The sequence below is a fragment of the Macaca mulatta genome, chromosome 16 (genome assembly GCF_049350105.2).
Source record: "Macaca mulatta isolate MMU2019108-1 chromosome 16, T2T-MMU8v2.0, whole genome shotgun sequence".
Lineage (NCBI taxonomy): Eukaryota > Metazoa > Chordata > Mammalia > Primates > Cercopithecidae > Macaca > Macaca mulatta.
In genome coordinates this window covers 89187807-89204636 of record NC_133421.1, presented here as the reverse complement: position 1 = coordinate 89204636, position 16830 = coordinate 89187807, and the positions used below count along the sequence as shown (strand labels likewise).

The following is a 16830-nucleotide window of genomic DNA, read 5'->3' as shown; positions in this document are numbered from 1 at the left end:
AGGGCAGCTCGCCCGACTGTGGCTCCAGGCTGCTCCCTGCCTTGGCCTGACATGCTCCTTCTAGTCCTCACTGCTGTCCCCGGAGATGAAGGTTGGCAGCTGCCCTGCACATCCCCAGTCTCTGGCTGACGGGGAGCAGCCTGTGTCCCACCCCTGCTGTCTCCTGCCCTGCTGCCTGGTCACCTGCTTGGCCTGCCTGGGGTGATGTCACACTGCCACCGGCTGACACTGCCCGGCGAGCCCTACTCCACAGGCGAGGAGGCCGGGGCAAGCTGGGAGAGACACTGGTCCCGGCCCCGTCGACCAGGGAGCTGCGTGACTTGGGCAATTCACTCAAGCCTGGGCCTTGGTGTCCTCGATTGCCCAGGGGAGACCTGGCTTGGTGACTTTCAATGTGCTTTGTGGACCATTGAGGCTCAGGGTTGCTAGAATGACTCAGAACTCGGCACAGCCACTATCTTCAAGGTGACAACTTATTCCAGTGAACGGATGCAGATGAAAACCAGCCATGGGGAGCAACGCAGAGGCAGGGCAGGGTCCCGGGAAGCAGGCTGGAGCTCTGCCGCTCCTCCCGCAGCAACGGTACGGGACAGCACGTGTGGGTATTGCCAGCCGGGGACGCTCACCCCAGCCCTGGTGTCTAGAGTTTTATCGGGTCTCAGTCATGGAGACGTGACGGACCACCCAGGTACTGACCTCAGTCTCCAGCCACTCCAGGGGTCAAGCTGACATGGCGTGGCCCCAGGTAAACAGGGATGCTCTTTCAGGCAGGATACTCCAAGGGCTTAGGGGTGACCTTCCAGGAGCCAGGGCCGAGGGCCAAACCTTCCAGGCAAGACTAACGCTCGACAGTGATGATAGATGCTATGATCCTGACAGCGTGGACAGGACAGGTAAAGGGGAGGGGACACGCGGGGAGGGGACTGGCAGGGAGGCCGTCTCCTCTTAGCAGGGAAGCAGGGCTGTGGCCCTTTCCCTCTTGAGGGGTTCTCTTCCCCGTTCCCGCCCTGGTCCTGGCTAGCTCGGGCCCACCTCTGAGCTGGGTGGGCTGCAAAGCCGCAGCCATTCCAGGGCCAGAAGGCTTAGGACTTGCGGGACACACCTTTGCTTGCCGTCACTGGCAGGTCTCTTGTTCTGCTTCCTTGAGAGCATGGCAGGAGGACTCTGGGGGGTGCCTGAGCCCTGGGGGTGGGGGCGTGGGGTGTGCGGGCTCCCAGGGACGGCCCCATCTGCTGAGAGGGCTGCCTGCCCTTCAGGAGAGCAGCAGAATAGAAACTGACCTTTGTTTCTTCCGATTTTTATGCCCAGTTCAAAGCTCAGGCTTCCCCAGCACCCCAGCTCCTTGGTTTACCTCCAGAGCATCTGTTCTGGGGGCCCGGTATCCCCCGGTCTTAGGGGGACCTGCCAGCCCTGGGCTTCTCTTGGTGCTTCCCGGTGACGGCATCCTGAAGACACGTCTCCTGTGATGGCTGGCTTTCTCCTGCTGGCTGTTCCTGGCCGCGGCCGCCTCGGCCCTCCCTTCATTTGGAGGAAATGTTCTATTTATGCCATCTCTACCCTCCCTACGACGGGAAAACAATTTTCCAAATTGTTTCTCTTGAAAGCAGGAAAGCTGGAGCGAGCCTCGCTGGGCCCGGAGCTAGACACCACTCTGCGGCTTTCCTTCTTCAACGCCTTCCTGTGGGTTTGCTCATTTGCCCCCTACTCCACCCCGTGCTGCTTCTGTTAGGGAAGGCAGGGCAGGGGGCCTCACCCCCGGTTTTGGACGGGGAGCCTGAGGCCTGGCTTCTTCTTGCAGGTCCTCCTCCCAGGGGCTGTTCCGCCAAGCCCTGCCCTTCCAGTGGCAGGAGAAAAATCCAGTGGGCTTCCCCACAGCCTCCAGGCCCCAGCACCGCCAGTGTTCAGGATTACGGTGTTTTCCCCACGTGGGTATGAGCCAGGCTTTGGAGACACCTGAATGAGCCCGGGGAAACTCACGCGCAAGGCTCTTTCCAGCACCCTCCGGCCCGGAGGACTTGGAGCCCCGGCCAGGCCATCACATGGGCTTCTGTCAGGTGCCCCCCATCCGTGCCCGCCCCCTTCTCCCAAACAGCGTCACCTCACATGTGTAGCTGCTGTCATAGATCGTGTACAGTCGGTCTGTGCACTGGCAAGAGTGATAGATCACTTTCACTGCCATGTCTCGTGATTAATTTCCCATAATAGTCCTCTCTAACACCAAGGCGAAAAGAGGAGAGAGAGAAAAAAACCTACATTATCCACTTGTGCTCGGAGTATAAATGAATTAGATTTAATTTCTGTTTAATTGTTTCCATAGCTCAGCCTCTGCTGACTTCACAGGATAATTTATTTTGCAGTCCTGGGGAAAAGAAGGAGGAGGGAGGGGAGAGACGGAGGATGTAGCCAAGTGGTCTGCCTGTGGGCACTGTTTAATTCCACCTGATAGTCTTATCTCCGTGTAATTATGGGAGTCTCGTTGGGTTTCTCCGGCTGCCTCCTGTCTGCACTTGCAGGATCAATACCGGGTCAGACCTCGGGCCAGCAGCTTTCAAGAAGGTGAGGGATCTGCCGGGAGCTTTGGTGTTGAGTCAGGAACAGGCCAGGCAGCTCCTGAGATTGCCAGAGGGAAGGAAGGCTGGGGATCATGTGTCTCAGAACTGGAAATTTCCTGATTTTCCGTCCACGTTACCAAAATGATCACTTTCCCCCAGCACAATCTGTTTAATGACCGTGGGGTTTTCCCCCGGCCTTCCCTCTTTGAAGCCGTGGATGAGAGGCCAGTGGTGGGCTGGGTGGGGTTTTCACTGCACCTTGGAGTTTTTGAGTCGTCCTGACAACTTCTCTCCCTGCTGAGTAATTGAAGCACTGAGTCAGAGCTCAGCCAGCAGCAATGGGGGCCCCTGCACCCCACTCCCGCTTCGAAAGTTCAGCACTCTTCCATTCCTCCCTCCCTCCATCATTGTCTTCCTTCCTTTCTTTTGTTTTTTTTTTTGAGACAGTCTCACTCTGTAGTCCAGGCTGGAGTGCAGTGGCGTGATCTTGGCTCACTGCAACCTCCGCCCCCGGGTTCAAGTGATTCTCCTGTCTCAGCCTCCCAGGTAGCTGGGATTACAGGCACCTTCCACCACACCCGGCTACTTTTTTTATTTTTAGCAGAAGCAGGGTTTTACCATATTGGTCAGTCTGGTCTTAAACTCCTGACCTCAAGTAATCCACCTGCCTCAGCGTCCCAAAGTGCTGGGATTACAGACGTGAGCCACAGGGCCCGGCCCTCCTTTTTCTTCTGATGATAAAATACACGTGACATAACATTAACCGTGTGAACCATTTTTAGTGCACAGTTCAGCCAGTGGCATTCGGCGCCTTCACATTGCTGTGCGATCATCACCATCCACCTCCAGAACGTTCTCATCTTCCCCAGCTGAAGCGCTGCGCCCATAAAACACCGGCTCCCCCTTCCCATCCCCAGCCCAGCAACCCCCATGCTACCTTCTGTGTCTACGAGTGGGACTCCCCGAGGGCCCTCTTATCGGTGGATTGTACGACATGCGACCTTTTGTGTCTGGCTTGTCTCGGCGTCATGTTTTCGAGGTCCACCCATATTGCAGCATGTGTCAGAGCTTCCTCTCTTCCTGGGGCAGGTATCGTTCCAGCGCATGGCTGCAGCACGTTGCGTCCATCCATCCGTCCATCCGTCTGTGCACAGTGTGTTGCTCCAGCCTGCTTTCGGAGGGCACACCTGGGGAGGCCCCAAGTCTGTGGCTCCATCGCGCGGGTCCTCCTAGCTTCTCATCCGAGTTACCTGAGACTTTCCATCCCATCTCTACCAGCTGGGCCAGGCTCTCAGGAGTAATTAGAGGAATGAGGGTCCCAGGACCTCCTCTGGGAATGAACTCTGACCTCGGGGTGTGAACAGAGCTCTGGCTCTTTCTAAGGCCTGGAGCCCCTCTGGGCTGGGCGTGAATATTTATGAAGCAGCTCTTTTGAGTCAGCCTCATTTAATCCTACATGGGGTGACAGCCTGGGTCTCTCTGCCCAGGAGCTGGGTATCCTGGTTCTCCAGGGCAGGGGGCAGGCCTGGGCATGCTGGTGGAAGGGCAGGGGTGCCCAGGGAGGGGAGTGTGGCCACACATGGGCATTTCATAGAGCTCATGCCACCTGCGTTCTCTTCAATTCAATGCCTGTCCCTTCTTACTTTTTATCTTAAGCCCCGTGGGGATGGGAGTATTTTAGGCAATGGAAATAGTTCATTTTTCTTCATTTGTTGTGTTGAACGTTTGTCATGCCCGGAGAATGCAGACTGATACAGCAGCAGCTGGTGCTCCCAGCCAGGGCTGTGCGCGCTCTCTCTGCCTCTCTCTCTCCGACTCTCTGCTCTCTCTCTGACTCTCCCCTCTCTCTCTGTTGGCCTGGTGAAATGTTCTTGGCTGTGGGCACACAGAACCTTGGACTCAAGGCTGTTGGAGCGGAGGAGACCTTGACTTCGGTCCTGGAGGTGAGCGCCTCGATTAAAGCCAGGTTTCTGGAAGGAAGAAGATAAACTATGTTCTTTGCTGGAGAAGGCCCGTAGCCAATCCACCCAGCAGCAGTTTACTCCGTGTGATGTGCTAGCAGCGTGGGGGGCTCGGTGCGGGGGTGAAAGGTGGCGATGGTCTCTGAAGCGGTGCAGCCTCAGCCCGGAGCCTCGAATGCCTGCCCACCGCACCAACGCGGTGTGTGGATGCCACAGCAGGGACCCAGAGAAGGGGCAGATACCTCCTTGAGGAGGGTGGGTACTTAGGGACAATGTGGGAGGTGGCCTTGGGTTGAAACTGAAAGGCAAACAGGTTTTCCGACGGAGGAGGGAAGAGAGAACATCCTCAAGGGAAGAGCAGAGCAGAGACTCTGAGAAGGAACTGCGCTGCCCGCGGCCAGCATTTCCTGTTTTCTCTGTGTGCTAGGGGCTCCTCTCCAATTGCGGTTCTCTTGCCACCCTGTGGATGAGCTTCTGCAGGTCTCAGGGAAGGGGATCAGTGTAACACAGGAGATGGGAGGGACCTGGGGTACAAGTGACTTGACACATGGCGGGAGCTGCGTGGGGGTCAGATGGGGGAGTGGCTGGATCACTGGGCCCTGGGCCATGCACCGTCTCCCAGCTGCAGGCTGGCACACCCCCAGGGGTCCCAACTATGAGGTGACCTGGCCCGGGGAGCAGTGGGAGCCTTGCCACAGGGCTTCACCGGAGCAGGGCTCTGCTGATCCAGATGGAAGCTCAGCCTTTGGCTTGAGCGTTGCTTCTCCGGAAAGGGTCTCCTGTCCTCCTGCCAAGTTCTACCTTCCTGTAGCTGTGTGGGTGGGGCCAGGTGTTACCAGGTGCACGCAGGCTGAGGCCAACTTCTGCCTCAGGACACCCGAGGGTGTGTTCGAGAGTCGGGAGAATTCCCTCACCCCAGGCAGCAAAGAGGTGGCGGCTCTAGGGAAGTGGGGACTAGGAATGGGACGGCGCTGAGCTCCAGCCTCCTGTCTGGTCTTTCTGGAAAGCTCCCTGTGCTCTCCCACCAAGTCCCAAGAGAACAGCTCCACACCAGCCACAGCTTTTGCACGGTTCCATTTCGCAGTACACAGAGGACTTTCATATGCACTGGGCCATCTTTGTCCTTCCCAAGCTGTGGCGTTAACCAAATAGAAATGCTCCACGGTCCGGTGGATCCACAGGGCCTGGGGGGATGCGGGTGCCACCCAGAGGCTTGTGCTAGATGCTGTGGCTTAGGGCCAGGGTTACTAGGGGTGGCTGTGGTGTTGCTGAGCGACAGTAGGGGTGTGGGGGCAGCCTGTGGCCCCAGAGCCTGTCGGGAAGTGGCCACAAAAGGGCAGGATATCACTGTGTGGTTGCTGAGATCCAGGAGACACCAGTGGTTTGTCAAGATTACAACAACGAGGCGTGACTCAGGCCACCTGGGTGTGTGAGGCTACGCACCCGTGGCCTCATCTGTGAACGTGGTGGTTCTAGAAGCTGCCTGGCAGGTGTGAGGGGACTCAGGCAATGGTGGCCCACTGCTTGGATCAGTGCCGGGCGCAGGGAGTGCATGTCTGCGTGACTGCCGAGTGCGTACCCGTGTGTCGGATTCCCAGGTGCATGTTTGGAATGTAGCTCACTGCAGAGGTACATGCTGTTGGGAAGGATGGGGTGAGGGGGCGCCTGGCTGTGTGGATGCTGGGAGGTGAGCAGAATCCCAGGTGTGCTGGCTGCGTTTTCTGCTGCTTCCAGTGGCTTCCTCTGTCCAGTGCAGGGTGGAGATGGTGGGAGCGTGTCATGGGCAAGTCTGGTACACACGGTCCCCACCCAGCAACTCCAGAGGGGTCGAGGGCTTCTCTCCATTGACCTTCGGTAAGGAGAAATACCAGGGAAGGACACCGATTGGCCTGGCTGAGGTCACGTGCCTGCCCCTGTACCAATCACAGTGCCTCAAGGATTGGCAGGTCTGGTCACATGCCCATGCTGGGCAGGGCATCTTGATTGGCAGCCTTAGCCAAATTCCAGGTTAGACTGAGGGAAGCAGGGGCGAGCTGGCTACTAGATGTGCAGGGGCAGGCCCAGAAGGCCAACCACAGAGGCCCACTACAGCACGTGGGCCCACATAGACCCAGGAACCACACTCGGAGAAATGGCTCTATGTGCTGGCCCGGGAGGCTGTGTGGAGTGCCCAGCGCCTGTGCCGCCTCACTGACATCGCCCATGGTTCTTTCCAGTAGGCAAGCTTGTGGGGCTCCCACTGTGGAGTAGAGGACGCTGGAGCTCAGAAAGATCATGCAGCCTGCCTGAGGCCACATGGCTGGTAAGAGGCTGAGCTGTGATTCAAACTCAAGCAGTCTGGTTCCAAGGCAGCCCTTTCACCACCCTGCTGTGCCATTTCACCAAGAAAGGCCCCCACTGTGGGGAGGGGGGTCCACGGGAGGATGGGATATGGTCAGGGCAGCTGTGCCTGATGGTGAATGCATCCAGGTATGTGCCACCTGGCCATGGCACAGCCATGCCCAATGGTGAATGCATTCAAGTGGGTGCCACTTGGCTACGGGGCCATGTTTGGTGAAACATGGCTAGGGGGCCATGTTTGGCCATTTCCCTGACTCCTCCTCCGCAAGACCAAGAGCCTCATGGGCAGGACAATCGTCCCTAAACTGTCTTTGTGTCCACGGCCCCTGACACATATTAGGCACTGAAAAGGGGATAGTTTAAAACTTAAATGCACAGGTAACATGACATACTGCATGACACCCCACAACATGCCGACATGCCTGCACACACACAGTTTCATCTAAGCGGATATCTGGACATCAAAACCCTGCAAACACCTCCCGGCCCGGGGAGAGTCCCTTCCTGTTTCTTCCCTGACCCTCAGGAGGACACACCCCAGGCAGAGGCTCCTGCCAGCCCTCTGCCAGCCAGGCAGGTGTGCTGCTTGACCTTGGCACCCCTGCTTGGATGACGACAGTCCTGGCAGAGCCTTTGCCTGTTAGCACAGCCCCGAGTGTTGCCTGGGGCTGGAAGAGGTTCTCGGGGCAGCCTCGGGTTTTCTATTTGGACAGAGGCGGCTGAGGTTCTTGTCTCCTGGGATGCATTCGGCCCTGTGGGCTTTGCTTCCATCTTCCACTCCTTCTCCCTAGGACGCTGCTGCTTGGGGGTACACTTTGGCCCAGGGGGAGGTAGAGCAAGGCCCGTGATGGAGGCCTCACCTGGGCTCTCCCTGAGTCCTGGCTGCCCTCCCCTCCCCTCCACTGTGCCTGGCCAGCAAGGGAGGCACCCAGAGAAAAAAGTTTGGTGACGGGTGCCAGGGAAACGTCCTCCGTCCTCATCCCCTCCATTAATCACCCGCTCGTGGGGGCGCCGGGCCCTGTTTAAGATGCACCGGTGGTTCCGAGGTGCGCGCAGGCATTCCCAAGCTCTGCTGTTAATCGGCTCCCTCTGAGACAGGCTACCTCAGGCCTTTTAATCACTTGCTGTAATTACAGCCCTAACTTTGCACGGGGAATGTGAATGCATGCCTGGGATGGAGGGCTTGCGCAGGCACGGTGTCCTCTCCCCCTGTGGCCCCGAACATGAAGGTTATGGGATTTGGCGTGGCTGAGGGGCATAGAAATGAGTGTGTCATCTGAGGGTAGGGTGGCTAGGTGCCAGCAGCAGGGGCAGCTTGCCTCGGCCCCTCGTTGTGTCCCGCGTGCTTGTCAGACCGGGCGGCAGGTGCGTAGTGGGTCAGGTGCAGAGTGTTAAGGCGGGGACTTCACAGGATGCGGCTTGCTGGCTACAGGGAGCCGAGAGTCCTGGGGCCTCGCCGGGAGGACGGAACTTGTTGCCCATGGGAAGGGCTGGCGGCTTTTCCGTGGTACCTCTGTCCACACCAGGCAAGTCCACCACCCGTGCACTGCAGGAGACTCGGCTGCTGACCTGCAGGGCCAGCTTCTGGTGGGTGGGCCAGGCCGTTGGCAGAGTTGAGTGAGGCCATTGACGCCGCCACTTGAGGACCAGAGGTAATGCTGTGGAGGCTCCTTCCGCATTGACTCCTGTTGTAAAATTGATTTTTCTTGGGTTATTAAGGTAATATGTGCATCTTAGAAAATATTTGGTGATGCCTCCTCTCCCAGGCATCATGCCCAAGTAAACAGGATTGGAAGGATCTTTGCTGATGACGTAAAGTGCAGCGCCTGCTCCTGGCAACTGGGGAAGCTGAGGCTTAGGGAGGGGTGGAGTGTCCTTGAGTCCATGAAAGCACAAGGCAAGGCCCTGGGCTCCTGGCTTCTCCCTCCATGCACAGCCCGGAGCTCCCAGCCCTCACCCTAACCCTGGACTCTGCCCCGGCTGTCACCGAGGGGCCTGGGGGGTGTGACGGCTGATGGATGACGGAGGGAAAGGAAGGGGTGGGTCCCTGAGACCTCATAGCTCTCCCAGGTGCCGACCCTGCCGTGGAACCGTTAGTGTAAGGGAAGGAGGGGTTGGGGTGGGGAATGGTATGGCCATTTAGACTGGCCAGAGAACCAGCTAGAACGCTGTTACAATACTAGTGCCTGCCTGCCCTGGACTCTGACTCCGTCAGCCTGAGCATCGGTCAGTTTCCAAGCTCCCCAGGTGTTTCTGGACCTGCAGGCGAGGTCACAGTGAACAAATACACCCCCAGACTGGGAGCCTGGGCCCCTGGCTTTTCTGAGCTGTGTGCTCTGGGGCTGGAGGGGTGGTGGGGAGGACCGGGCCCTTCTCTTCTTGTCCGTTTGTGTAGCCTCTGTAGCTCCAGCGTCCTGGAGAGAGACAGCCACCCACGCTGAAACACCGGCTCTGGTGCTCCTCTCAACCAGGCTGCCCTGGGGACCCTGCTGTCCTCCTGCTGTGTCCTGGCTCTGTAGCCCTTTGCCCGATCCCTCCACAACCTCATGGGGGCGGTGGTTGACTTGGACCCCAGGGCCAGGGCCCTGGGACTGGGCCATTCAGACAGGCCAAAGAACCAGCTGGACTGCTGTTACAACACTAGTGTCTGCCTGCCCTGGACTCTGATTTGTCGGCCTGGGGGTGGGCCTGGACATGGGTTGGGCTCCAAAGCCCCCCAGGTGTTTCTGACCTGCAGGCAAGGTTGAGAGCCTGATGTGGACTGGGGGTGTGGTCTGAGACTGCTGGGGAGGTTTTAAAATCTGTGATGCAAGAGGAAGTTCTTGGCTTTGGTGTGCCCTGTAGAAGCCGAGGGATGCAGCCAGGGGCACCTTGCATGGACGCCTGCCACCCACCTCGGCGCTCTGCTCTGGGGACACATGGCTGTGCTAGCAGCAGCAGGTGTGCAGGGTGTGTGGGGTGTGCAGGGTATGCCGGGCAGGCTCTCCAAATCTCCCAGCAAGGGGGCTGTGCACAGCCTGAAACTCTCCTTGCTGGGGCGGAGGACACTGGCTGGCGAGGACCCGGTAGGCGGACCTGGGACAGGATCGCCCACCTCAACCCCAGACATGTCATTAAAACTCCAGTCAGCTTCGGCCGAGCCAGCGCGGTGCTGCAGAGGCCTGCGGGGGCGCGGGGAGCAGAGAGAGGAGGGAGGCACTGAGGAGAATAACAACAAGGGAGGCGGTGGGCGGCCTCAGGCGGGCAGGGAGGTGGTGGGCGGTGGCCTTGGGCAGGCAGGCGGAGGAAGTTGGGCTGGGCTGGTGGCTCAGGATGCCCCCGATGTTGGCAGACCTCCAGGGAGCAGTGTGGCTGGGGTGGCACCACTGGGTCACCAGCCACTAAGCCTCCCGCCGGAAGGCCCCTGTGCTGGAGGAACCCCCTCTCAGGGAGCTGGCGCTGTCCTCCATGGCACCTGCTCTTCCCAGTGCCCCACCAGGTGGGCTTTTCTGGGAGGCCAGCGAGCGCAGGGACTGCCATCATTTTCATGCCTGGATTTCCTTTCTGCTCCGGTTTCACTGTGGCCTCTGGAGTCTGCTGGTGTTTTCCGTGTTACCGGGCAGTTTACAAATCGGTCCCAATGAGGCTCCTAAATCCACGGGCCAGACCCTGACTTGTGTCCCCAATAGCATCCATGTTCCTGAGCCCCATTCAGGTCTTTGATAGGAAGAGCTAGAGAAAAGCTGTCTGGCGAAGGATTCTGGTGGCAGATGCTGGACTGTGTGGCCCCGTCGCTGGCCCTGTCACTGTGATGGGCTGCCCAGGCCCAGGAAGGTTCTGCTTCTCCAGGGCAGGTTTTCCCGGCCTGCTCTGTGTAACCGCATTGGTGCGTGCCTTGGTTCTCTCACCTGTAAAGGAAAGAGGACACGCTCCCTTTGGGGTGGTCATTAGAGAAGTCTCTGGAACCTTCTAGAAGGGTCCCATTATCCATGAAGAGATCTCATGGACATCTCCTGAGGATACAAGATGTGGCCAATGTCTCTGAGAGGCGGTACCGGGTGTGGCTTGTCCGAATTGGGGGCTCTTGTCTGAGGAGAGCGGAGGGCTTCTGTTTGTTCTGAATCTCTTTTGAGCTGGGATATGGACTGGACAATGGCAGGGGAGTAGGACTGCCCACCCTTCCCCGTCCCCACCCTGGGGCTGAGAATGGAGTTGACGCGAACCCACCCAGCATCCCATGGGCACCTGACATGGGGCGGGGACTGCCAGGCAGGAGCCCCATTGTGGCGGCCCCCATGGAGGCCAAATTTAGGTCCGCCAACCTCAGAATTATGAGTCCTGGGCCCTGCTTAGGCCAACACTGCTGAGAGGAGGTAGGTGTCTTCAGGGGTGACTGCCCCATTTAAAACACCTGAGTGGCAGGTGGTGTGGGTGCAGCCGGAGCTCTGAGGCCCTGGCGGTGGTGTCTGATGGGATGGGAGACGTACCCAGTGGTGTCTGATGAGGAGCAGGTGGGACAGAGCACTGCTTGATCTGCTGCAGGGTGTGGACAATAGGGCTGTGTCTCCAGCCTGCCCCGAGGGTCTGCCACCACAACCAGGCCCTCTGGCCAGGCTCCTCTGCTCTCCTGCCCCCAGGACTCCCAGGCAGCATTGGATTCCACCAAGGGGCTCCAGTTGCCTCCTGGGGGTGGATCCCGATTTCTCAGGTAGACAGTTGCCAGCCAGCGACAACCCAGAGTACCCATCCTAGGCCACATCTGTGCAGGCCTCCCGTGGTGACTGGGTTAGAGACTTTGTCTCTAGAACTTCCCATCCTCTGGATCCTGGGGTTACTGGAGAAGGGTTCCAGCTTCCCAGCTGGGCTGCGTCAGGATTCCATGTTCTGCCGGAAGTGGCCGCCGCTCCTCTGTGGCCCCCATCCTGATCCGTTTCTCCTCGGTGCTTTGGTCCTGTCTCCAATCCAGACTCACTGAGCCCACCCTGGCCCCAGCTTGCAACCTCTGACAAACAGAACAGGGCGAAGGGGCTGGCCTGCTCAGCACTCCAGTCCCCAGGCCTGGCCAAGGCATCCGGCTCCCTTGGCTCTTTCCTCTCCATCTGGGGTCCAGCTCCCTGGTCATGGCCTGAGAGGCTCTGTGGCCCAGGGCAGTGCTGAAGGAAGGTAGGGGGCCACTGGGGCACTCCTCTTGGGACATCTGACAATGCTTAGAATCTAAGAGGGGACTGGGAGTGTGGAGGTCACCCAGCCCAGCCTTTGGCCCAGCTCCCCACAACAGACAGATGGCCGCTCAGCATCTCCTTAAATTTCCCCATGCGTGATACAGTGATCGTGGGAGCCAGGGACGAGCTGAGTCCGTGTACCTTTGCTGCTTCTCGAGAAGAGCCACACAGCCAAGCCAGGCAGGAAACTGGCCCCATCGAGTCCCTCCCCACCCCTTCTGGACCCTCTTCCTGGCGCTCCCTGCTCCCTTTTCTGGCTCTGATGGAGGAAAGTCTGGAAGTGGAGACGTCTAGTGGCCACTCCCTTTGCGAAGCAAGGTCCACAGGGATATTGTATCAATTTCCTCACCTCTCTTCTGACTTTCCCTTACTGTTCCTCAAATGCTTACTTCTCTGTTATTCTCAGCCTGGGAACTTTAAAACATTTGCCATAAGCATCTATGTGTTTGGTGCATATGGGAGTAAGGGATGGGGGAGGCATCCAGGCTTGAATCCACCTGTAGCCACTTATGAGGGCTGTGACCTTGGGCCAGATATGTTCTTAGCCTTTACTTTCTCAGCTATAACACAGGGGCCATGCCTGACCCTACCTTTGTTGCCTGGATTCAGTGAAATGCACAGGCTATGCATTCAGCATCATGCCTAGTGTTTACAGCATTGAGCACTTAATAGCAGTGATAGAGATCAATATCATGGTCAAAATGTCTGCCCATAGTGGTGTGTGGCATAGGGACCATCAGAGCAGTGCAGCACTGTCTCACCAGTTACCTCCTCGCTTCCCCTTTGACCTTCATCCCAGACACCTCCAGGCTCATACACCTCTGCTTTTGCTGCTATTCCTGAGCTGGTGGTGGCACTTCCTTGGGGCTCTGACAGTGCCTATGTCTCAGTTTGGCTTTTCCCAGAAGCAGACTCCATGATCAGTGTCAGTATCTAAGGGCAAGTATTTGGGGAGGTGAAGGAGACAGAAGAGGAGATGGGGAGGTGGGACGGGGAAGAGAGGCAGCCCAAGGTCTGCTGTGGGCAAGTGGAGCTGAATCCCACTGGGGACCCTGAAGGCAAGTGTAGGATACACAGCTTAGGGGTCTCCAGCCCAGGCGGGAGGGAGCTGGGGTATTTATACACCCGCCTCTGTTGTGCATGGACTGAGGCTGCTCCAGGGGTACTCTGGACCCCAGGCAGGTGCTGGCAGTGGGATGGGGCTGTGTGCACTGAAGTGTTCAAGGTGGGGGTATGGTGGGCCCAGGCAAGGTCTTCTGCAGATCCTCTTCTGAAGCAATCATGATGGTGGTGCTGGTAGCCGATAGAGTTCTTTCATGGTGCCAGAGTCTAATCCTCCCACTGCTCCACTTAAGCAACTTCTGGGTGGCATCACCTTGTGAACCTCTCTGCCTGCCCTGGGCCTCAGATGCCTGAGCTTTGGGGATGCTCAGAGCAGCTGGCCAGCCAGTGGCTGCTTTACCTTATTGGGTGCCAGCTCTCACTAGGCAATGCTGGAATCTCCTCAAGAACCATTTTCTTGTGGCAAATGGCCACATCATCAGGCCTCATCACCAGGGAGTGAACTGATCTCATCTCACCATCTCATCCCTCACACCCATGCACATCTGTGTATGTTTTTAGTGCATATCTGTGGTTGGCTGAATAAAGGCCCCCAAAAGATTCATGCCCTAATCTGCAGAGCCGATGGATGTTACTTTAGATGTCAAAGGCAGACTTTGTAGGTGTGATGAAGTGAAGGATCTTGAGCTGAGGAGATGGTGCTGGATTATCCGGGTGGGCCCTAAATGTAATCACCAATGTCCTTATAAAGGAGAGGCAGAAGATTTGACCACAGAAGCAGAGACTGGAGCGATGCGGCCACAAGCCAGAGAGTTCCTGCAGCCCCAGAGGCTGAAAGAGGCAGGCAACACTTCTCTCCTGGAGCCTCTGGAGGGAGCCCAGCCATGCTCACGTCTCGACTTCAACCAGGGAAACTGGCTTTGGACGTCTCGTCTCCCTCTGTGAGAGAAGAAGCTTCTGTTGTTTTGAGCCACTCTATTTGCGGTCATTTGTTGCAGGAACAGGAGGAAACTAATGCTGTGTCGTAAAGAAACGCACCACATTGCTAGTGAGCGAGCTACTCTGGGTGGGAAGGAAGTGTCCCATGCCGCTCTCTGACTCGGCGAGGGAGAATCCAGGAGTTTTAAATATCTGCTGCCAACGGCTTTGTTACGGCAGCTCCCGCTATGCCAGGTTTCGATTGGGGTACATGCCAATGTCACAAACGCTTACGCGACTGAATGGTTGCACGTGGGCAGGCCCTGATTGGGGTGGCTGCTCCCTCTGCCCAAGCAGGTGAGGTCTGTGATAACAAACTCTTTCAGGGGACAGTGCTCAGGAGCTCGAGGTGAGGGGCCGGAGCACCCTGCCACCCTGCCAACCCACCCTCCCATTTCCTTGACTAGAGTCAGGAAGGTGGGTGTGCCTGAGCTCTGCTGGAGTCTCAGTCGGGAGGAAGGGTTTTGCATCCCTGTCCCGGTCCAGGAGCTCCTGTGAGCTCAGCACCCCTCTGGATTCCATCAGGCAAACGCCCTCCTTCAGATGGCGGCTGGCCTGGAGGAGCTGTGGCTTTAGAGCCTGTGTGGGAGAGCCGGGCAGAAGACAGCTCCTGGGAACCGGCTTCTCTTCCCCTCCCGGTGGACCCCTGCAAGCATAGTGGGGCCCCATGTCCCTCAGTTGTGGGGCTGCGGGACACCGAGGGATCCCTCACCTGCACCATCCAACATGGCAGCCCCGAGCCACACACAGCCATGGAGCTGGAGATGTGGGAGTTTGGGTGGAGACAGACTGGCCGAACGTGTAAAACGCTCACGGGGTACCAAAGATCACATGCAAGGCAGAGGATGAGCAATCTCCCATCGATAGTCTCTGTGTTGATTACACGTCAAAATGATAATAGTGTGAATATATTGCATTAAATAAACATATCATGAAAATTACTTTTGCTTGTTTTTAATTTTTTAAAATATGGCTCCTAGAACATGTAAAATCCCATGTGTTAGCAGATGCTTTTGGGTAGCTGTGCCAGCTCCGGGGCTAGCTTGTTTGCTGCAGATCTGATCTGAAGGGTCTGCCACTTGAATTGGGTGCCCCATGCATATGGTGAACCCCTAAGCTCCTATGGGATGGTATCTGTAGACAAAGCTTTGTGAGGTTATCAGGGTCAATTTGAGGTCAGGAGGTGGGGCCGTTGTGATGGGATCAGTGCCCTTATAGGAGGAGACACCAGGGAGCTTGCTGTCTCCCCTGTCTCTTCCACGTGAGGACCCAGGGAACAGGCATCTGTCTGCAAGCCCAGAAGAGCCCTCCACAGAACCCGACCACGCTGCTCCCTGATCTCGGACTCCCAGCCTGCAGAACTGTGAGAAATACCTGTCTCTTGTTTAAGGTCCCCAGTCTGTGATATTGTTATGGGGTCCTGAGCTGATCGGGACAGAACTTTGAAAGGGTTCTCTGTGAAAGGCTGGAGGAGGTTGGCCGGGGTGCTGGTGGCAGGGTCCTCCTTGCAGGCCTGCTGGAACCCCATGGGCAGGGAGTGGGGAGGCTGGGCCTCCCCTCTGAAACTCTGGGTCTGTGCCCGGGAGTGGAATCCATGCTTTTCCATGGCATGAGTAAGTTGTGGTAAAGGCCGAAGAGGCAACAGCAAGGAACGGAACCCCGTTTTTCTCCAGTTCAAAGGCAAGATTGGAGCTGCTCCCTCTGCCCAAGCAGGGTTCCTGTTCCAGGCTGGGGCATGAGATAAATGTTCCTGAAAGACACAGGAGCTAACATCACATCACTGCACAGTTGTATCGTAGTTAAACATTACATTTTTTATTGTGGTAAAATATAATAACATAAAATTTACCATCTTGATCATTTTCAAGTGCCTCGTTCAGTGGCATTAAGTGAATTCACATTGCGGTGTGGCCATCACCACCTTTCATCTGCTGAACTTTCTCATTTTCCCCAATGAAAATTCTGTCTCCATTAAACACCAACTCCTTATTCTTTCTCTCTGCCATCCCTGGCACCCACCACCCTATTTTCTGTCTCTATGAATTTGGCTATTCTAGATTCTTCCCATGAATGGAGTATTGGTCCTTTTGTGTCTGGCTTATTTCACTTAGCAAAATATTTTCAAGGTTCACTCATGTATCAGAATATAATTTAATGTTTTCAAAGCCTTTCATGTAGCTAATCTCACTCCACTCTGCCCAGACCCTGCAAATAGGTTATATTAGCTCCATTTTTCAGATGAGCACATTGAGGCTTATATCAAGGCTCACTGGGACCTGCTTAGTGGTCACGTGGCCTGTGAGTGTGGCAATGACTGGGATTCTCAGATATTTCTCCAGGATCTGCCCACTTCACCCCGGCTGGGTGCTGCCAACGTGCCCCATCCACCGTTTTAATAAATGACCGTCACATAATTTAGAGAACAAAATCAGTTCTGGAAGGACACCTTCTTGCTTTAAATATCTCCCCACTCTCTTCCCTCTTCCCTTTCTCTCAGGATAAGGCCGGGCAGTTTCTAAGAATAACTCCACGTTGTGGGACAGGTCAGTTGATAAATACTGTATAAGCTGAGATGATGGGTCTAATTTGAAGCCTGTTGACAGTGAGGCTTTGAAGGATGGGTTCCAGGCGGAGCATGTGTGTGCATGGAATACAAATCAATAATGTATAAGGAGAAGGGCACGTTATGCAAATTCGAGGTATTGGCATGGCGTCTGCCACAGTGAGAGGCCAGGA

At 56.7% G+C, this 16830-nt stretch overlaps 1 protein-coding gene across 24 annotated transcripts in view; it reads left to right on the top strand.

Annotated features, from left to right (window-relative positions):
• RBFOX3 (RNA binding fox-1 homolog 3) overlaps positions 1–16830 on the top strand; it is a 523127-nt gene that overhangs the window by 90478 nt on the left and 415819 nt on the right. For 2 of the 24 annotated variants that reach the window (XM_077969037.1, XM_077969031.1), the window contains exon 1: positions 4337–4495. The exons of 21 other annotated variants lie outside the window; for them this stretch is intronic. The gene's annotated coding sequence lies outside the window, so the exon portion shown is untranslated. Of the gene's footprint in view, positions 1–4336; positions 4496–8720; positions 9119–16830 lie in introns of those variants that run through there. One more of the 24 variants, XM_077969039.1, reaches the window with a different exon arrangement.